Source organism: Crinia signifera, chromosome 8, assembly GCF_055691185.1.
Source record: "Crinia signifera chromosome 8, ASM5569118v1, whole genome shotgun sequence".
Taxonomy (NCBI): Eukaryota; Metazoa; Chordata; class Amphibia; order Anura; family Myobatrachidae; genus Crinia; species Crinia signifera.
The window spans coordinates 12,286,179-12,305,301 of record NC_139224.1 but is presented as its reverse complement, the minus strand read 5'-3'; the positions used below and the strand labels follow the sequence as shown (position 1 = coordinate 12,305,301).

The following is a 19,123-nucleotide window of genomic DNA, read 5'->3' as shown; positions in this document are numbered from 1 at the left end:
GAGGTCCCTGCTCGTGTGAGCTCACATTCTAAAGAGGAGGGGCAGACAGACAGGGGTGACACCGGAGGGGTAGACAGGGCGAGGAACAGACGGTTAGAAGGACAGTTTGCTGGGTTTGGTGAAGGGGGTCTTAAGAAAGAGCCCGTTCTGTATAGAAGTGGAGAGTCTGAGGGGGAGAGGAAGAGAATTCCAAAGTAAGGGAGCAGCACGTGAAAAATCATGGAGGTAGGCGTGGGAGGAGGTAATAAGTCAGCAGGAGAGCCCGATGGATGTTAGCCGAGCGAAGTGGACGAGTGGGATTGTAAAGGGATATAAGGTCAGAGATGTAAATGGGAGAGGAGTGGGTGAGGTCTTCATAAGTGAGTGTGAGAAGTTTGAATTGCATTCTGAAAAGGAAGGGAAGCCAGTGAAGGGCTTGTAGAAGAGGGGAGGAGAAGGTAGTGCATTTGTTGAGGAAGATGAGCCGGGCTGCAGCATTGAGGATAGATTGGAGTGGAGACAGACATTTGTCAGGGATACCAGTTAGGAGGAGATTGCGGTAGTCACGCCTGGATATGCTCAGTGAGTGGATAATAGTCTTTAATCTTTAATAACTGTCTGCTGTGAGGCAGCTGCCATTTTGCAGGGGACATTTTTTTCATTGTATCAGGGGGAGGATCGGGGCCGCAGACAGTTAGATTTGCTGGTATCAGCCGGCAGCGAAGCAGCAACAGACCTGGCAATGGCAGGCACCCTGTTAGCGGTGGGTAGAGATGGGGGCGTTGAACTTTTTTGGGGTAGCTGCATTATACAGGCAGCCTTGGAGAAAGCCAACATGCTGAATTAGAACACACGTGTTTTTTCAGACTTTATTCCTACATCACCTTTATTCATACGTAATTACACATCATGCAGGGTGAGGGACAGAGCAGAGCGGCTGCACATGTCCAATGGTAGCAGCTTCTTCTACCAAGTCTGCTGTGTGTTAGTGCAGTGGACCAGAGAGCAGCTGCCAGGAAGAAGAGACAGGATCCTTACCATGAGGTGGGAGAATGTGTGCTTAGAAAGTGCAGTACTGGTTCTATTATCCTTGTGTATTTATTATGGGACGTTTAACCCTTTCCTGACCACTTATTTATATTATATAAATGCTTGATACAGCCTGTACTATGGGCCATATATAGTGTTAGCTATTAATACTGTATTCCATGCAGTATCCAGTGTACAAAAAAGACCAATGTTTACATTTATGTCCAGGGTCGTTATCGTTACTAGGTTCTACCGCTCCCCGAGACTCCCGCACTTGCTCCATTGTTCTGCAGAGTGGGGGATTGTGGGCTATATTTGGAAAGCCCCTCTCCAAATCCAGCATTTGCCACTAGCCTGTGAATAATCCGATGTTCCAGCAATGTACAGTGAAGTGGAAGCAGGACTGTAGTTTGTAAAATGTGTTCGATAATAGTTAAAAATCACCTCGTGAAATTGCTGTCTGGCTGCGTTACATAGCTGTTGTGAAAAACATATTTATAGTACAGCTATTCTCGCTGATTAAAACATGAGTGCCACTACCGCTGCTTCATGTATCATTCAAAAGTTCTCTTTTAACTTGCAAAGCACTTTTGGTGTTTATTAATACTTCAGACAGTTTTAATTTGCAGCCTGCAGGTGTCGCTGTTGCCGCAGCTGTATAACGGTAGATGTACTGCAGTCACTGACCAATTGCTTTTGTGGGATGTGAAACAGTGACATCTGGAGGCCAGGAGGAAGTACTGCACTAAAGAGAAAAATAATGCATTACATGAAGGTATTATTTGATTTCTCATAAAATACATTGTTTGATTAGATTTCATTTGGCACAATACAGTGTAATAATTCATTATAAAGGAGGTTATGGATGATACCACATGTTTCACCTCATTGTGTCAAATGCAAACCATCCATAATGGTTGCTAATCAGTGAAGGATAATTGGATTTCCCAATAGCAGTCACCTCAGAGAAGTAGTATGTTTCTCTTTACGTTTCTATTTGGCTATGTATGTTATAATAATGGTAATTTTGTGTTTTGTTTCCACACAGGAGTCTGTTATTTGTTGAACCATCTGAATACCATCCCCCCCCTACATGCAATATAGCATAAAGTGTTACCCACTATTTCTGTTTGTTTTCCCTATATGTAATTAGACTCTGAGCTGCGTAGAACAGGTGCTGGTTCCTTATGTTTTGCAATACCTGACAAATTGCTAGTACAGTATTTATTTCCATGCATTAATCTTCCTAACCGTGTAGACTGGTTCATTGTACTACATTTATTTATTTATTTATTAACAGTTTATTATATAGCGCACACATATTCCGCAGCTCTTTACAGACAATATCTGAACATACATAAATACATATGATTGGGGAAGCGGTCATCTATTAGAATGAACTTAGGTCTACAGTCATTAGGTCGACCCCACTAGGTCGACTGGCAGGAAGGTCAACCTGTCTTAAGGTCGACATGGGCCGTCGACATGACTTAAGGTCGAATTTGCATAAAGGTCGACATGAGGAAGGTCGACTGGTCATAAGGTCGACATGGGTTTTTCACTGTTTTTTGAGCCGACATGTGCCGACAGGCGGTATTTCATGCCCTAACATCCACTAGGGCGTGGTGGGAGAATAAAATAGTGTGCCGAGCGCAGCGAGGCACCGTGCCCGAAGCACAGCGAGCGAAGCGAGCGATGCGAGGGTCCGATTCTCATTGCCAACTGTGTCCATGTCGACTGTGTCGAGCATTCGTATAAAAAAACAGTGAAAAACCCATGTCGACCGTATGACCAGTCGACCTTCCTCATGTCGACCTTTATGCAAATTCGACCTTAAGTCATGTTAACCTTGGCCCATGTCGACCTTAAGTCAGGTCGACCTTCCTGCCAGTCGACCTAGTGGGGTCGACCTAATGACTGTAGACCTAAGTTCATTCTGACAGATGTCCCGATTCCTATGATTGTGCCATAGGTTGCTACCTAAACACGATTATCCCGCATGGTGCTACATAAATACGATTGTCCCGCATGGTGCTACATAAATACGATTGTCCCGCATGGTGCTACATAAATACGATTGTCCTGCATGGGGCTACATAAATATAATAGTCTCGCATGGGGCTACATAAATACGATTGTCCCGAATGGTGCTACATAAATTTAATAGTCTCGCATGGGGCTACATAAATACGATTGTCCCGCATGGGGCTACATAAATATAATAGTCTCGCATGGGGCTACATAAATACGATTGTCCCGAATGGTGCTACATAAATACGATTGTCCCGCATGGTGCTACATAAATACGATTGTCCCGCATGGTGCTACATAAATATAATAGTCTCGCATGGGGCTACATAAATACGATTGTCCCGAATGGTGCTACATAAATACGATTGTCCCGCATGGTGCTACATAAATACGATTGTCCCGCATGGTGCTACATAAATATAATAGTCTCGCATGGGGCAACATAAATACGATTGTCCCGCATGGTGCTACATAAATACGATTGTCCCGCATGGTTCTACATAAATACGATTGTCCCGCATGGTCCTCCAGGAATACATTGGTACATATAAGCCTTCACGTACACATCACGCATTCCCAGACACAGAGCCATCAGCTAGCGCGGCGTCACCTCCCCCATATTTAGTCATTGTGAATATTCCCGAGTTGCTGAAATAAATAAATAAATAAAATCTCTAATTCTCACCAGACGGTGAAAAACAAAAAATGTAACAAGATGCGTCTGAATTCTAATGTAATTGGCGCTGGGCTTTAAGTGGCTGACAATTAACACATCATGGAGAGTGTAAACACACATTATGCTAAAGCGGGGATAGCCACTTCAAATGCATTAATAAATTCAACCAAAGACGTTACCTGTTGTTTGCGCAACGCTCGTCATGTACAAAAGTCGTGCGATTGCTACTCGATAAATTATGTACATTTGTTTTTACATTCATCCCAGTTAATTGCGCTCGGTCTACCATGAAGAAAATATCGACTTCTTACGTGTGATCTATTCTTGGCTTAACCTTGGGAAAAGCAGAGGAATATACATCTGTAATAATAATATTAGTAATATAATAATAATAATAATAATAATAATAAAAATAGTAATATAATACATGTTTAAAAGTCATTATTAAGAAATGGTAGTAAAATGTTTGAAAGTTACGTGAATTCCAAGTCTTCACGCCTATCGACACGGTTACATTTATGTCAGCAGCACAAGTTCTGTGTCAGCACTATGACATTGGGCTTCCTGTTGTCCACATTCCGCAAAACAAGAGATGTTAGGTTTGGATCTCCATAAATCCGAATCCACCAAAATTTTGTGGATATGAACCGAGTCAAAACCTGGTTTGGATTTCCAGATCTGATCCAAAACGAGTACCAGTTTGGATCTTCCTGGGGTTTGAAAGTCATATTTTAAAATCTAAACTGCAGTGTTAAAATAAAGCAGCCAGTATTTACTCTGCACATACATTGTTTCTGTGCAGGGTAAATACTGTCTGCTTTATTTTTACACTGCAGTTCGGATTTTAAAATCTGAATTCCAAACCGCAGGAAGATCCGAACTGGTACTCATTTTGGATCAGATCTCTTTGGGAAATCCAAACCAGGTTTTGACTCGGTTCATATAGTGAGTTAGTGGGACCCAGCCAGTCTGCATATACAATGTAAAAAAGTATGGGGGGGAGTCTAGGCCAGGGTAGGAGTCTAAGTAAGGGGAGAGGTTCAGGCCAAGGGAAGGCGTCTAGGTCAGGGGAAGGAGCCTAGGCCAAAGAAGACAGGAACAGTGGAAGAAGACTAAGCCAGGGAAGGAGACGAAGCCAGGGGAGGAGTCTAAGCCAGGCAGGAGTCTAGGCTAGGGGAAGGAGTCTAGGCCAGTGGCAGGAGTCTAGGCTAGGGGAAGGAGTCTAGGTCAGAGTAAGGATCTCAGTCCAAGGGAGAAGTCAGTGACAGCACAAGGAGCCTAGGCCAGGGAAGAAGTCTGGGCCAGGGTAGAAGTCTGGGCCAGAGAAAGGAGTCTATATCAGGGGAAGGATTCTATGTTAAGGGATGGAGTCTGAGCCAGGGGAGTAGTCTACGCCAGGGGAAGGAGTAAATGATGTGGATGAGTCTAGGCTAGAGGAGAAGAGTGGCTAGTGGAGAAGTCTATGCCAAGTAGGGTTCTATGCCAGGAGAAGGAGTCTGGGCCTCACGAAGGAGTCTGGACATGGGGAGGAGTGTAGCCCATGGGAAGGAGTGTAGGCCAGGAGCAGGAGACTAGGTCAAGGGAGGGCGCTAGTCCAAGGGAAGGAGTCTAGACCAGAGGAACTTCTCTAGGCCAGGGGAGGTCAGGGACAACAGAAAGAGCCTAGGCCAGTGGAAGGAGTCTGTATCAGGAAAATAATTTATATCAGGGGATGGAGTCTAAATCAGGGAAAATTATTTATATCAGGGGATGGAGTCTGTGCCAGGGAAAGGAATCTAGCCTGAGGATGAGTCTAGGCTAGAGAAGAAGCCTGGTCTAGTGCAGAAGTCTAGGCCAAGGGAGGGTCCAAGCCAAGGGGGATGAGTAAGGCCAGGGGAAGGCATCTAGGCCTCAAGAAGGAGTCTAGACCTGGGGAGGATTGTAGCCCAGGGGAAGGAGTGTAGGCCAGGAGCAGGAGACTAGGTCAGAGGAGGACTCTAAGCCAGGGGAAGGAGTCTAGGCTGGTGATGAGTCTAGACCATAGGCAGGAGTCTAAGCTAGGGGAGGAGTCTAGACCAGGGCTTAGTCTAAACAAGGGATGAGTCTAGGACAGGACTGAGTCTAGACAAGGGAAGGAGTCTAAGCTAGGGGAGGAGTCTAGGCCAGGGGTTGAGGCTAAACCAGGGGAAGTAGTCTAGTCTGGGGATAAGTCTACGCCAGAGAAGAATCAAGGCCAGAGCAAGAGGTCTAGCCCAGTGGATGAATCTAAGCAAGGTAAGACCAATCTGTTTTACCACTCTACATCATGTAACAAGCTGCAGCTGACGTGGGTCACACACCGGAGAGACAGTAGGTGGAAGAAGAAGGTAGGATACTTGATGCCAGGGTAGGTGCAAGCTGGGCCCCCCAGGATTACCTAATTGGCTCATTTCATTCATTCAAACCAGGGCATTCTGATGATCACATTCAGAGACTATAGATGGGCATATCACTTTCCTTATGGCATTGCGTAAAGCTTTCATCTTACTTGGCATGTTAATGACCCATATATGGTGTTACTATATATATATATATATATATATATATATATATATATATATATATATATATATATATATATATATATATATATATATATATATATATATATATATATATATATATATACTAGGTGATTTATCACCGACGTGGATAGTGGGGGTATGAAAAGGTCGGAGGACGCATTCAGCCGCTGCTCGCCACGCTTCACGATGGCGTGGATACTGGGGGTTACATCTCATTGTAAGCACCCACACATCTCATGGCATGGGTGCTTGTACAATTAAAAATTGCATCACATCGCATCCCATTTGCTAGCATGCGATGCTATGCAATATTTAATTGTACAAGCATCGCATCGCACGCATCGCACACCACTAAATAAGGTACACAAGGTACACAATGCCATGCGATGGGCGCCGTACTAGGAAACAAGTACCGTATAATCAGATAATTAGGATCTACAGGTTTTTATAAAGCAGATAGTTCAACATTTCTAATACAGCGATGGAATACAGGTATTGCATCGGGATCGATTGCACCCCCACAGTGTACGTCACCCCCACAGTGGTTGGTGCAAGAGTCCAGACACATGGAGACCCAGGATGGTACTTGCTAGGGCAAGAGGCGAAAGTGCCGGCAGATGCATATGACTGAGAATCAGCCCCAATACGGCATTTTTCCTCCTCAGGTGAGATCTAATGCCTTCTGCCACATGGATGTTTTTCGCACAGCCATTACTGAGCGGTATATTAAGTCTAGCACAGCCAGTATTACAGAGGAGATGGAATAATTGCATCTAGCATTCTCGGAGGCGCCGTCCTGAAGGCGGAGCTTCATCATATCACACCTCATTGAATCGTCAACTACCTATGTAACAAGACGGAAAACAGAAGAGGATGAGCGGGGAAATTGCCTCACTTATCTGGCTGGGAGCTCTGACTGCCATCTCTAATTTGACGTTTCATTACAAAATGTTTTCCCGTTTAATGTTCACACTCATGTAGAAGAAGAATCACGCGGAGACAAATGAACGCTGCATATCAATCCCTACGCTTTAATAAAGCGCTTGTAATTATGTATTTGCCAAGAGGAAAACAATAGGCGTCTCCCTGATTAAGGGCGCGAAAGTAACCGGGTATTATTTCCGAAGACAAAAAAACCCTCTTCCGTCGTGCCATATAATTTCAGCTAATAAAATGTTTCAGTCAGACGCGGCGGCTCATTATCTGGGCTCTGTGAAGTGTTTAGAGACATTAATGGGCACGCCAGCATTGCGAACAATATGTTTAGGGAAAAGACAAGATCTGTATCCTGAAATATGTGTTTATGAAATGGTTACAGCTATATTAAAGTTACCTCGCCGTCATTATGGCCCTTATTTTGATCTGGGCGGTACGGCCCGCGTGCGGCCGTACCGCCGATGTTTACACTCTGCACATGCGCAGAGGTCACTCTGCGCATGTGCAGGGGAATTCGCCGAGGAAAAAATTTAGACGCCGCAAAGGGGGCGTATAGGGGCGTGAGGGGCTTAATAGCCTCATTACCCTATGTATACGCCCAGCGTTTCATGGGCGTTCCCATGCAAACGCGGGGCGTATGCATGGTAATGAGGCTATGACGCCCCTGATGGGGGCGGAAAGCTGACATCGCCGGATGTCAGCTCTCCGCCCAAATACAAGCTTTCACACGGACGATTGTCCGTGTGCTATAAGCTTGCGTGAGCGGGGGGAGCGTGCGGCCCTGCCTTCGATGGTCGTCGACCATCGAATGCAGGGGGCAGCTCCCACCATGGTGGAGGCGTACGCCCCACCATTTTTATGCGGATCGCCAGCCGTCCGTGTACGGACGGCCGTGGCGATCCGTCTCGTGGGCGGGGATTGGTTTGTGCGGCCAGAGCACCGTGTGCGGCTCTGGCCGCACCAACCAGAATAAGGGCCTATGTGCGGTGGTGCATCAAAGCTTCCGTTACAGACCGGCGCTGTCATAGATATCAGTCTGACCTGGATTATAAAGACTTTTTTCTACCTACCACCTGAGACAGTATAAGTATTGTATAACATGTTTAACATAAAGTACCACACAGTCTGTTATTCTGCACTAAAGAAATGGTCTTCATATCACTCATATCCTGATATACTCTGTGCTGCTGGGGTCCCTGCTCCTCCCACTATATAACTATCAGTCTGTGGCTTCTTGCTGCCTCCATTCCCCTCCTCACATCATGTCACTGCCCCTGTCACATGCAGCCCTGTCCTCACTGACACATCCCTCATCTCCTGACATACTCTGTGCTGCTGGGGACCCAGCTCCTCCCACTATATAACTCTCAGTCTGTGGCTTCCTGCTGCCTCTATTCCTATCCTCACATCAGGTCACTGCCCCTGTCACATGCAGCCCTGTCCTGACTGACACATCAATCATCTCCTGATATACTCTGTGCTGCTGGGGACCCTGCTCCTCCCACTATATAACTCTCAGTCTGTGACTTCCTGCTGCCTCCATTCCCCTCCTCACATCATGTCACTGCCCCTGTCACATGCAGCCCTGTCATAACTGACACATCCCTCATCTCCTGATATACTCTGTGCTGCTGGGAACCCTGCTCCTCCCACTATATAACTCTCAGTCTGTTGCCTCCCGCTGCCTCCATTCTCCTCCTCACATCATGTCACTGTCCCTGTCACATGCAGCCCTGTCCTCACTGACACATCACTCATCTCCTGATATACTCTGTGCTGCTGGGGACCCTGCTCCTGTCACTATATAACTCTCAGTATTTGGCTTCCTGCTGCCCCCATTCCCCTCCTCACATCATGTCACTGCCCCTGTCACATGCAGCCCTGTCCTCACTGACACATCACTCATCTCCTGATATACTCTGTGCTGCTGGGGACCCTGCTCCTCCCACTGTATAACTCTCAGTCTGTGGCTTCCTGCTGCCCCCATTCCCCTCCTCACATCATGTCACTGCCCCTGTCACATGCAGCTCTGTCCTCACTGACACATCCCTCATCTCCTGATATACTCTGTGCTGCTGGAGACCCTGCTCCTCCCACTATATAACTCTCAGTCTGTGGCTTCCTGCTGCCTCCATTCCCCTCCTCACATCATGTCACTGCCCCTGTCACATGCAGCCCTGTCCTCACTGACACATCCCTCACCTCCTGATATACTCTGTGCTGCTGGGGACCCTGCTCCTCCCACTATATAACTGTCAGTCTGTGGCTTCCTGCTGCCCCATTTCCCTCCTCACATCATGTCACTGCCCCTGTCACATGCAGCCCTGTCCTCACTGACACATCCCTCATCTCCTGATATACTCTGTGCTGCTGGGGACCCTGCTCCTCCCACTATATACCTCTCAGTCTGTGGCTTCCTGCTGCCTCTATTCCCCTCCTCACATCAGGTCACTGCCCCTGTCACATGCAGCCCTGTCCTCACTGACACATCCCTCACCTCCTGATATACTCTGTGCTGCTGGGGACTCTGCTCCTCCCACTATATAACTCTCAGTCTGTGGCTTCCTGCTGCCTCCATTCCCCTCCTCACATCATGTCACTACCCCTGTCACATGCAGCCCTGTCCTCACTGACACATCCCTCATCTCCTGATATACTCTGTGCTGCTGGGACCCTGCTCCTCCCACTATATAACTGTCAGTCTGTGGCTTCCTGCTGCCCCCATTTCCCTCCTCACATCATGTCACTGCCCCTGTCACATGCAGCCCTGTCCTCACTGACACATCCCTCATCTCCTGATATACTCTGTGGTGCTGGTGACCCTGCTCCTCCCACTATATAACTCTCAGTCTGTGGCTTCCTGCTGTATCCATTCCCCTCCTCACATCATGTCACTGCTCCTGTCACATGCAGCCCTGTCCTCATCTCCTGATATACTCTGTGCTGCTGGGGACCCTGCTCCTCCCACTATATAACTCTCAGTCTGTGGCTTCCTGCTGCCTCCATTCCCCTCCTCACATCATGTCACTGCCCCTGTCACATGCAGCCCTGTCCTCATCTCCTGATATACTCTGTGTAAGATGTGTATATGTATAACACAGTGGTGAATGAATAGGCTGAAGTCTCCTGTTCGTCACACGGATATTATGTGGCCCTGAGCCATCAGTGAGATATGATCTAGGTCCGGGACGCTAATGCTTTCATCCATTATACAGGGGCTGAGAAACAGAGAAAATGGTTGACATGTAAAACACATATAAGAAGCAAGATGACCCGGTGACATCTGGTGCCGTCCAATCAGATCAGGTTCCTGTGTGGCTATAGCTGACCTCAAGGTAAAAAAATCTCCTCTTCAATTTGCTTTATGGGGAGAGATATCAATCCTTCTAAAGAGAGCAAGGGGAGATATCACCCATAGCAACCAATCACATCCTATTATGTTAATATAAGATGTACTAGATAATTGATAGCTTCAATCTGATTGGTTGGTACAGGGCAATACATGTACTTGTCTTCTGAAGGTTTGATAACATAAATAGTTGGCGAGTGGAAAGGTCGACTTGAGTTTTTCACAGTTTTATCAATTTGAACCTGTGGACCCCCAATTAGTGTCCCGCGTACCCCTACTTTGCTCACCCTGTTTTTGGCCTTGTACTTCACTGTGCTCGGCCCACTTTACCAGTCCCAATTGTGGATGTGAAGTCCAAAATTTTAAAAAAACATTACAACAATTGTTAAAAACTCATGAAAACCTTTTCCTGTATCGCCCACTACATTTTTCTTGTGTTTACCTTTTGTCCATGTCAACTAAGAGGTTGACCTATGATTGTCAACATAATGCATGTCCAAAGTTTGGATCCCTTATATGCTCATATGTACTTGCGTTTATATTATATGTCCAGGCAAGACGTAAAGGTCAGGACAGGCAGAGGTCAATTATATGTCCAGACAAGAGGAGAAGGTCAGGGCAGGCAGTGGCAAATTATATGTCCAGGCAAGAGGTGAAGGTCAGGACAGGCAGAGGTCAATTATATGTCCAGACAAGAGGTGAAGGACAGGGCAGGCAGAGGTCAATTATATGTCCAGACAAGAGGTGAAGGACAGGGCAGGCAGAGGTCAATTATATGTCCAGACAAGAGGTGAAGGTCAGGACAGGCAGAGGTCAATTATATGTCCAGACAAGAGGTGAAGGTCAGGGCAGGCAGAGGTCAATTATATGTCCAGACAAGAGGAGAAGGTCAGGGCAGGCAGAGGTCAATTATATGTCCAGGCAAGAGGAGAAGGTCAGGACAGGCAGTGGTCAATTATATGTCCAGACAAGAGGTGAAGGCCAGGACAGGCAGAGGTCAATTATATGTCCAGACAAGAGGAGAAGGTCAGGGCAGGCAGAGGTCAATTATATGTCCAGGCAAGAGGAGAAGGCCAGGGCAGGCAGAGGTCAATTATATGTCCAGGCAAGAGGTGAAGGTCAGGGCAGGCAGTGGCAAATTATATGTCCAGGCAAGAGGAGAAGGTCAGGACAGGCAGAGGTCAATTATATGTCCAGACAAGAGGAGAAGGTCAGGGCAGGCAGAGGTCAATTATATGTCCAGGCAAGAGGAGAAGGCCAGGGCAGGCAGAGGTCAAATATATGTCCAGACAAGAGGTGAAGGTCAGGGCAGGCAGTGGCAAATTATATGTCCAGGCAAGAGGAGAAGGTCAGGACAGGCAGAGGTCAATTATATGTCCAGACAAGAGGTGAAGGCCAGGGCAGGCAGAGGTCAATTATATGTCCAGGCAAGAGGAGAAGGTCAGGGCAGGCAGAGGTCAATTATATGTCCAGACAAGAGGTGAAGGTCAGGGCAGGCAGTGGCAAATTATATGTCCAGGCAAGAGGAGAAGGTCAGGACAGGCAGAGGTCAATTATATGTCCAGACAAGAGGTGAAGGCCAGGGCAGGCAGAGGTCAATTATATGTCCAGGCAAGAGGAGAAGGTCAGGGCAGGCAGAGGTCAATTATATGTCCAGGCAAGAGGTGAAGGTCAGGACAGGCAGTGGCAAATTATATGTCCAGGCAAGAGGAGAAGGTCAGGACAGGCAGTGGCAAATTATATGTCCAGGCAAGAGGAGAAGGTCAGGGCAGGCAGAGGTCAATTATATGTCCAGACAAGAGGTGAAGGTCAGGGCAGGCAGAGGTCAATTATATGTCCAGGCAAGAGGAGAAGGCCAGGGCAGGCAGAGGTCAATTATATGTCCAGGCAAGAGGTGAAGGTCAGGACAGGCAGAGGTCAATTATATGTCCAGGCAAGAGGAGAAGGTCAGGGCAGGCAGTGGTCAATTATATGTCCAGACAAGAGGTGAAGGTCAGGGCAGGCAGAGGTCAATTATATGTCCAGGCAAGAGGAGAAGGTCAGGGCAGGCAGTGGTCAATTATATGTCCAGACAAGAGGTAAAGGTCAGGGCAGGCAGTGGTCAATTATATGTCCAGACAAGAGGTAAAGGTCAGGGCAGGCAGTGGTCAATTATATGTCCAGGCAAGAGGTGAAGGTCAGGACAGGCAGAGGTCAATTATATGTCCAGACAAGAGGTGAAGGTCAGGACAGGCAGAGGTCAATTATATGTCCAGACAAGAGGTGAAGGTCAGGGCAGGCAGAGGTCAATTATATGTCCAGGCAAGACGTAAAGGTCAGGACAGGCAGTGGTCAAATATATGTCCAGGCAAGAGGTGAAGGTCAGGACAGGCAGTGGCAAATTATATGTCCAGGCAAGAGGTGAAGGTCAGGACAGGCAGAGGTCAATTATATGTCCAGACAAGAGGAGGTCAGGCCAGGCAGTGGTCAATTATATGTCCAGGCAAGAGGAGAAGGTCAGGACAGGCAGAGGTCAATTATATGTCCAGGCAAGAGGTAAAGGTCAGGGCAGGCAGTGGTCAATTATATCTCCAGGCCACAGGCAATGGACAGTGCAGGCAGTGGTCAATTATATGTCCAAGCAACAGGCGAAGGTCAGGGCAGGCATCGGTCACAAACACTGTATATAAGAAACATTTATAATGTTAATAATCAGAATCGTTTAGTCAGTGACCACATGATCCCAAAAAGGGACGAGAAAGTCTGCAGTTGCAGGATTGGTATCGGAAGGTAACAGGGTTATCACGTAAATGCAATCCAATGCAATGCCATTACATTCAGCGATGGTGGTTTAAAATAATGATTGTAAGTAAATCAATTAGCAAAGCTGCAACAACAGCTGATCATTAATTAAATACAATTAATTCTATTGCTCCTCTCAGTCTGGTTAATTGTTAATGGGAGCTCTTATCTCAGACTCACACGGCTCTCCCTAAGTAGCAGCGTACACCCAAATAATGCCGGTGTTGTTGCTCTCGGGTTGGCATGGTAACAGCGCGCCTCTGCGCCCAGCCTGTATCCTGCTAGCATTCAGCCGCTGCTTATTTCGTACGGAAGCAGATAGAATATGTCCTCACTGAGGGGGCAGAGCTAAAGTAACAGGAATCGCCATGATTTCAGCCCTACCCCCTCCTCGAAGACCCATGATTTGCTGAATTTACTTAATGAGGGTGGGACCCCCCTTACTTCTTTTTAAGGAAACTCGAATACCTATGCCAAGCACATTTACATTGCTCTACTGTCTTTGGGCCTGATCCAGAGCTGATTGCTGCTGTGTGATGTAGCAGCACCCTGCGATCAGATAGCCCCCGCCCAGACAGTCTGCAAATGACAAGCAATTGGATCGCTGATCGCGGCCAGCTGCAAAATCCATTCGCAACACACTCGCCATCAAATAATTTTCCCAGTGTGTGCAATCAGACCTGGTTGCAAGGCTGCAGTTTTTGCAGATGGACAAAACCATGCTGCACTGCAGGTGGGGCAGATGTAATGTGCAGAGAGTTCGATTTAAATAAGGTGTTCAAACTGAAATCTAAATTGCAGTGTAAAGGCCCCCATACACTAGGGCGACTTGTCCTTAGGACATTTCGCCCCCGACTTCCCCCTGAGCTTCCCCGGCTGCTCCCCGGGGGAGCTTGATTAGATTGGCACTTGATGTGCCATTTTTTACATGTGATAAATCGTCTCGATTTATCACATGTTGGGCTACAGAGCAGGACTGCTGGTGGGAGCAGGGGGGGCTGGGGACGCTGCGGGGGACACAGGCGGCATAGAGCCGGGCAGAGGGAGCCGGGAGCTGTCAGTGCTAGAAAAAAAAGCCTATACAATGAATGGGCAGCCTGTGATTGGCTGCCAGGGGCTGGCTGGCAACTTTCAGCCTGGGGGGCAACACAAGCAAGTGGCCCACCGCCATCGATTCACTACCCTACCCTCTCCCTTCTCCCCTCTAGTATGCAGCAAGGATTAAACAATCATTCCCCCCCCCCCACACACACATACACCAGAAACGGGTATAGTGTGCGCCAAAGGCGCGTTGCAAAATGTTACCATGTAATGCCCATTACACATAATGCCACACACTGTAATGCCCATTAAACATGCAATACCGTAATACCCATCACACAATGCCACACACTATAATGCCCATTACACATAATGCCAATACCGTAATGCCCATTACACATAATACCAACAATGTAGTGCCCAATAAACATAATGCCACACACCGTAATGCCCATTACACATGATGCCACACACCGTAATGCCCATTACACATAATGCCACACACCGTAATGCCCAATAAACAAAATAATGCCTATTACATATTATAACACATAACTGCTCACTGTCAGAGGTATATTGCTCGATGCCAGGGGTTACATGCTCATTGCTAGGGTAAATTACATGCTTGTTGCTATGGAGTGCTGCTTGCTCATTGCTGAAGGAAGGGGCATGTAGCACTCCATATGGGAGGGGGGCTGGTTGTTGCCAGGGGAAGTGATTTATTTTTTGGCATGGGGGAGCCAGGGTACATACAGGGGGGGAAATAGTTACATTTGCAGAAGAGGAACTGGCTGGGATAATGGAAAAGTGCTATTACACAATGCAGTAAGTATAACTGAAGGGGAACTATAAGCTATTGTTCCTTAAACAGCGCGCCAGCGCTACCCGAATCCGCACTTCCAGGTAGCGCTGGCTGCACTGACAGACACTCAGGGCCGGTGCAAGGTTTCTTGACGCCCTAGGCAAAGCTAAATAATAGCACCCCTGCTCCTTCCAAACACTCTCTGGCCAACCCCTCACATAGGCATAAATGGTTTCCAGTAATTAGGTGTCTAGGTGGACAGTCACTAGGTCAACAGACAGAAGGCCGACATATGAAAATGGACAACATGCATTAGGTTGACATAGTCAAAGGGTTAACACAATCAAAAGGTCAACATGGAAAAAGGTTGACATAACTTTTTGTGATTTTTTTAATAAAAAAAGGACTATTCATACTTTACCATCCCAGTGGGTATACAGTTAGATTATAATAGTGTGCCAAGGGCGCACTAGATGGTGTCCATGTTGACATAGGCAAAAAAAAGGTTAAACGTATTCCATGTCAACATTTTCCATGCCGACCTTTTGACCATGTCAACCTTCTGTCTGTCGACCATTAATGGTCGGTCTAGTGACTGCCAACCTACAGACCGTGGACCATTCATGCCATAACCCACATAAATGCCCACTCCTGCCCTGTAGGCCTACACAGGGCAAACTGTGAATGTGCTGCATTGGCAATGCGCATGCAGATGTTCCATGGCTGATTTGGGAATGTACAGTATATATTCTGCTGCTGTGGCCAGACGGCTTAGTCACAGACCAGCTCTTACTTTTGAGGTTTTCCATAATTGCTTAGAGTCAGCTAATGTGGACACAATTGTGAGTCTGCGATGGCTCCTGCGGCCGTATCTTTACAATCCTGGCCAACAGTTTCACTTGTAAATGTTAGCAGCTCCACGGCCTAGTTTGGGGTAGCCAACCCTAGTCCTCGAGAGCTACCAACAGTGCATGTTTTGCAGGTCTCCTCACAGAATCACAAGTGAGCTAATTAACTCCATCTGTGTATCTTTTAAAATGTGTCAGTGATTAATGAGTGCAGCTGTGCAGCAGCTAGGTTGTCTGGAAAATGTGAACTGTTGGTAGCTCTCGAGGGCTAGGGTTGGCTACCACTGGCCTAGAGAATCAGAATTGCTAATGTATTTGCCGGGATCCTGGTTGGTGAGTGTGTGATGCTAGCAAGCAAGCACCCTGGAATGGGGGGGGGTTTAGTTAATGCAACCCTGGGGGGACATAGGGTTAGGCTGTGGTAATAGGAATGTTTAAGGTTACACTGTGGGGAGTTAGGTTTAGGCATATACAATGGGGGGGTTAGGTGGTGGGGTGCGGGGGTTAGAACAGGCTGTTTGGGGGTTAAGTTTAGGCAGTGAGGGTTAGGCACTAGTGGTTAGGTTATGTCCTTTGCAGGGGGGGGGGGTTAGGCCTAGGCTGCAAGCTGTGAGGGTGAGGTGTAGTCGGTGGGTGTTGGGCTAGGCACTAGTGGGTAGGGCTAGGGTCAAACTGCAGGGGTGTTTAGGGTTACAGTAAAAAAAAAGACGGCTCACCTCTGCATTTCAGCTTCAGGGACAGCACTGCAGCTACATTGGGCAGAGCAGGTCAGGAGAAGGCAGATGGGATGGGTTGCACATGCCATGGATCTGTCAGGCCAGCCTCAACTTTGAGCCCTGGCTGCTGGGGTCTCTGACTGTCTGCTGCAATGAAGATCCTCACATGATCATTATGCAGCTCCCCAGTTTCAGACCAGCTCCATGTCTTCCCCGGAGGCGGAGCTTCTCTGTGTCTGGCTGAGGGGGAGAGGCAGCAGTGCACTGAAGCTGCATGTGCACGGACATCTCTGGCTGTGTGCATGTGGTGACCACACTAGAGACTGGTGACTTACCAGAGGCTGGTAAGTCACATAGCATGGCCACCATAGGATGTCTTTTTTAGAGACATCATTCATTATAGTATTAAGCGAACTTAGCAGCGCCCCCTAGTGGCCAGCACTCATAGGAAGCTGCTTTAATGTAGCTCCGACCCTGCAGACACTAGAGGTATGGCAGTACCTCTAGTGTCTGTCTCCTCCAGGGCGGCGGCCATTTTGTGAGGGGCCGTCGCCTTACAGAAGGCTGCCTGCGCCGTGGCTGGACCCGGAGAAGGCGGCTGCGGCGAGATGCACACAGGTACAGCCGGCCCAGCCCCAGCCAGCAGATACCGGCCCGGGGGGCATGTGGCACCCTGCCCCCCGGCCCAGCCCGCCCCTGTTGGCTGCTGAGCGCTCTCTCAGCCAATTGCTGACTGGCTGAGAGAGCGCTCAGCCAATCACAGGCCGCCCATTCATTGTATGCGCTTTTTTTTTTTATTCAGTACTGACAGCTCCCGGCTCCACCTGCCCGGCTCTATGCCGCCTGTGTCCCCCGCAGCGTCCCCAGCCCCCCCTGCTCCCTCCACCGCCGCGTCGCCTCACTAGGTCCCAAGTCGGGTGGTCGGACATGCAGCAGGTCCGACCACCCGACGCAGATCCGATGCGCACGGGACCGCGCATCGGATCTGAGGGGACATCAAAACTAGCCGATTTTGGTCCGATTTCGGCCAGATCCGACTGATCTGGCCGAAATCTGACCAAAATCGGCTAGTGTATGGGGGCCTTTAGAATAAAGCAGCCAGTTTTTACCCTGCACAGAAACAAAATAACTCCCACAAATCTAACTGTCTCTGCACATCTTACATCTGCCCCACCTGCAGGGCAGCATGTCCATTTGCCAAACCTGAGACTTTGCTAACACGTGTGAATCAGGTACAATGTGCATGGGAACCATTGGCGTCTCTGTGGTCATGCTGATGTAGCAGTATTTCCAATGTTAGCAATGTTGATTGAGTTATTTTGTTTCTGTGCAGTGTAAATACTGGCTGTATTATTTTTACACTGCAATTTAGATTTCTGTTTCAACACACCCCACCCAAATGTAACTCTCTCTGCCCATGTTACATCTGCCCCACCTGCAGTGCTCATGGTTTTGCCCATTTTGAGAACAAATTTGTACTGCGATCAGATCTGAATAAGGGCCTATTCCCATTGTGGCCAGTGTGAAACATTGTAGCGCACAGTACATATAATGATTAGATATAACCGGAGAGCACAGACCGAAGCTCAGCGTTAAGCATTTAATTTGGCAGCGCCCCAGTCTCTCCTGGAACAGCAGAACACCTGGTATTTCTAATTTAGAAGCTAATAATGTTCTCCATAGAGCTGATAAGAAATGAGGAACATGAATAGTTGTAGTATGTATATTACTTGTCAGTGTTTGATTTCCATTAGGACGCTCAGATCACCGAGATACGGTCCAGGCTCTCCGTCCTGAATTTATATTCAGAGACATTCCTAAGGTTTATTTGATAAAATAAAGCAAACTTTACGCTTGGCTTGTAACCCATGGCAACCTATCTGATATTGGCTGTAATCCGGCTAACAACGGCTGATATGTGACTGGTTGCTAAGGGTTACAGCCTAGTTCTGTCACTGGCACAGGCCGATAATACAAACCTTTATATTTGCTGTAATAGGTGACTAGACCTGGCTGTCTGACACCAGATCCAAATCTTTAAATTGCCATTTTCAAAACCTGACGCGAGGACCGAATAGTGCGCCCAGCCTGGCACAGCGCTTCTTGTAGCAAGATAAACACAAGCTGGTGGCATTTTCCTCCTCTGAATGTATTTATTTGGGGGAAGGGGGCAGTTTAACAGGGTTTAATAGGGTTCACAGAGTTCTACTTTAGGATTGCATGCTGTAAAAATGAATTTATGGAGCCTAATTCAATCCTGAGGCATATTTGTTCTCAAAACCATGTGCACTGCAGGTGGGGCAGATGTAACAGGTGCAGAGAGAGAGTAAAGGCCCCCATACACTAGCCGATTTTGGTCAGATTTCGGCCAGATCAGTCGGATCTGGCCGAA

At 47.6% G+C, this 19,123-nt stretch overlaps 1 long non-coding RNA gene across 1 annotated transcript; it reads right to left on the bottom strand.

The window, feature by feature from the left end:
* Window positions 1–883: 883 nt before the first annotated feature.
* LOC146026936 (uncharacterized) lies at window positions 884–17,099 on the bottom strand. Its single transcript, XR_014454582.1, has 3 exons — window positions 16,732–17,099; window positions 3,895–4,049; window positions 884–1,753 (listed from the first exon to the last, which is right to left on the bottom strand). It is a non-coding gene; the product is annotated as an uncharacterized LOC146026936 (long non-coding RNA).
* Between the last annotated feature and the right edge of the window lie 2,024 nt (window positions 17,100–19,123).